The sequence below is a fragment of the Bombus vosnesenskii genome, unplaced genomic scaffold (genome assembly GCF_011952255.1).
Source record: "Bombus vosnesenskii isolate JDL3184/JDL3185 unplaced genomic scaffold, Bvos_JDL3184-5_v1.1 scf7180000013776, whole genome shotgun sequence".
NCBI classification, from domain to species: domain Eukaryota; kingdom Metazoa; phylum Arthropoda; class Insecta; order Hymenoptera; family Apidae; genus Bombus; species Bombus vosnesenskii.
In genome coordinates, this window is record NW_022883214.1 from 1 (window position 1) to 3,719 (window position 3,719).

The window sequence follows — 3,719 nt, forward strand, 5'->3', positions numbered from 1 at the left end:
GCATAAGAACATTTATATAAATAATATAATTGTACAATAAATGTACGCAAACATTGACATTATTTATTGTTAGGGAAAAATCGACATAAATTTCCTCTATATTGTCTATTGTAATGATCAAGTTTATTTCGTTGATTGGTGGTTCATCGGCTTATTCTGTTTTTGCCGAGCACACGCGTTTTTGTGGCTTGACGGTGAACTCGACCTAGGCAGTTTTTGCATAAAAGAATGTGTGTGTGTGTTTGCAGAGAATGCCTACATGAAGACAAGAGGGCTTAGTCAGCGAGTTCAAGCGGACGTCTCTCTTTACCTGGCAGTTAAATAATATTTCAATCTCCCGTAATCTTTCAATCTCCCGTAATCTTTTAATCTCCCGTAATCTTTCAATCTCCCCCTATCATACCTACATATACTATGAACAAAATACTGTATCCGGTAGCAACCTACGCATAGGTTGCACGGACGCACAATTATAGGCAGAATTCATTCAAGCGATACCGGCAGTTTTTCGCGAATATCTCGGAAATTAAGCAAGTTCAGTCCCTGTATGGATAGGAAAAGATTTTTCAAAATATAGATTTGCACGACATACGCAAAAAACATCAAAATCGAAGTTTAGTCAGTCTTACTACAGTTTCAGTAAATAGTGAATATAGACTAATATCTACGTAACATAGTGTAATTAATATCGCAATCTCGTTATACAAACTTGAACGAACGTATAAAGTGTCAATTTTGAACGATCCTTTAGTTTTACGATTTATTCCTTTTTTCGCTAGCCGAACCGTGGACGTCAACCGACATGCCGGTGGAAGTGTCATCGCTCAAGAAAGGCCACCCGCTCAGAAACAGTAATAAAGTAGACGAAACATCCTGCATGCCATAGCTATCGAAATAATAACAAAACAGCCCCTCCAAAGGGACTAAATCCTCCATATAAAAACCCTCCTAAATTAGCGCTCAACACATTATTCTGTTGTAACACTTTGAACCGACACTCTGTTGGATTTATACAATAAAATTTCCATCAACTTATACGAAGTTCAATTTCAATCAGAAGCAATGTCTACTGTCCTCGCTCTCCTAACCAACATTATCATCCACAAATCCGATGGTTAGACACACCTATCACTAGCTTTCCTCCGACAGAGCATCGTCACAGAACTTTACTTATTTTTCATCGTTAGAATAGTCAACATACCTTTATCGGGTTTCTACCCTTAAATCAATCGTTTACTTAACTTGTACATACGCACCAGCGTAACTATCTCTTTACGAAGTTGTTGAAATAAACATTAATTTATACCTGTTAATTTAGTGTAAACTCAATTGAACCACCCCTATTATCGTAACAGAAATTAGGGGCTCGATCAGTTTGTAACGTCGCCCAGAAGCCAGGAATCCGCCGACCTCAGGATATGCATACAACACCTGGTCATGCGATAGCGGTGAGAATAGACAGTAACCGAACTCCCACCCGTGATATATATGAATCATAGTGAGGAGGCAAAGATCCCTGTTCTTTAGTAAGTAAGTCAGTCTGTATTTTGCTACTGAAGTGTAACTTCGCCTTTTGAATAAAGTATTGTTCATTCGCCTATCTTTTTTTATATATATCGAAGATGAAAGGAAAGCCGAAGCCTTTTCTTGGAAATTTTGGGAACATCCTCTACTCTAGCCTAGATTTTATCCTAGCTGTAATTGTTCAAGATTTGTGATAGCGAGATTGGGTTCGAGGTGACAATTGGTCGCCGAACGTAGCCACGGTCACGGGATGGACATTTTGCCTAACGGAGGTCTGGAGTGGTTGTATGGGTTTTCCGAGAAATGTGGTAGTGGCGGCATGCGGCCTCGGGAGCGGGCCTAGCCACGTGTGATGTTGCCCCAGAGGTGCCGATACAATGGGACATACATTGTATTAATAATCAAACTCGAGGTAGAAACTGCCTAGCAACGGTGTTTGGAACTTTCTCGATGTTTCCAACGAGTATGTATCAAAATTCAGGCAGAAACTGCCTAGCAACGGCGTTTGGAACTTTCTCGATGCTTCCAAACGAGGATAGAAAGCAAATGCAATCGTACAGCGAGAAAAATCTCCACGAGGCTGGCATTCGTGCGATTGTCTTGGAGAGTAACACATCGAGCATTTTCAACAATCGTATTTTTGCGTCTAAGATTAGTCTACGTTTAGTAAAGAGTTATTCCGTTGACCGTGGATTCGTTTAAACACAAAAACGTTAAAGAGTTATTCCGTTGACCGTGGATTCGTTTAAACACAAAAACGTTGTTAATAGCATTCATTAAACTTATTATTCGTAAATCATACTATTCATTAAACTTACTATTCGTTAAATAAGTTTAATGAATAGTGCTAGTCTAATGAATAAGTCTAATGAATAGTTCAATGAATGCGCTATTAATAAAGGAACTTGTTTGGATTCAGAAGATGGATACACCTATTGGCAGCCACATCCACTATTCCTATGTAAGTTCGAGCAATATGACGTCTTGTACGAAGGAATCGCCACAAAAATTCAAGAAATAAAAACCAATAGCAACCCGACGCTACCGGGTTTTGCCTTTACGACTCAAGAAATAACCTTTGTGCTAACCAAAACTGGAGAACAGCCTTTGTGCGGATACACCCTGTTATCCACAGAACACCCCAAGCTCTTTTTCCTAAAAACGACTAAAGGAAATACATTTATACCCAAACGTAAAACAGCAGTCAAAAATTTGGATATATTCCATACGTTAACTCAAAATTCATTTACGTAGAAAAACTGTCAGAAGACAAATAACGGCACTCTATCAGGATATATTGACACTAAGATGCATCTCGGAAAAGAAAATAATAGAGAATGCATTCAGTCTAGCAACTATATTACCTGATGAATTTGCGTATGCAATAACCAAACCTCCAGGACACATGGCTTTGGTCGCAGGAGAAGCAGTACACATAGTTAAATGCATTCCAGTTCAAGTGAAAGTAGGCAATGCCCTGGCCGCGCTGAGTGCACTCGTTCCCGTTAGATCACGAAAGTTAAGCAGCGCCGGGCACGGATAGTACTTGGATGGGTGATCGCCTGGGATTCCGTGTGGCGTTGGCAGAGCGCGCTGGGCCCGCCGCGCCCCCCATGCGGTGGTTGATACGGATGCCAGCGCGAAGGTTCGTTTCTCAGAGGAGATTCCTGATCAAGTGTTGGAGGCTTTCCTACGCCACCATTCCTCAGATCAAGGGGGGGTACTTGTCCTGGAGTACTCTCATGGTGTTTAGATAGGTTTCGTGAAATGTATCCTGATGCTCCGTGTGTAGATTTTGACTTTACTTGGTAACAGTGCCTTATTTATTCATGTGTGCATATATGCCTAAATGTGTTCCCAGCGGGTGTTATTTTATTGGAGTGATTTTGTCTATATTCTTATATTTTATTTAATAAGATATGTTTTGTTTGTTGTTTTTCTCCCTTGCATTGACACGCGGTGAGTAGCGTCGGCTTCCGGATGACGGGTTGTGCATCTTGATTGTTGATTTGGTATATTATCATTACGTAGATTTTGATTACTATTTCCATGTGATTGTTTCCTCCGGTGTTTGATTTGATTTATGTTATGTTTGTTTATGTTATGTTTGTTTATGTTATTGTTTGTTTATGTTATGAACATGTTATGAACATAGGTTTTGGTCATTTCGATATTAACGTTTAATGATGCATACG

At 39.8% G+C, this 3,719-nt stretch overlaps 1 pseudogene; it reads left to right on the plus strand.

Annotated features, from left to right (window-relative positions):
* The first annotated feature begins 2,992 nt into the window (after positions 1-2,992).
* Positions 2,993-3,110, plus strand: LOC117238937 (annotated as a pseudogene).
* Positions 3,111-3,719: the final 609 nt, after the last annotated feature.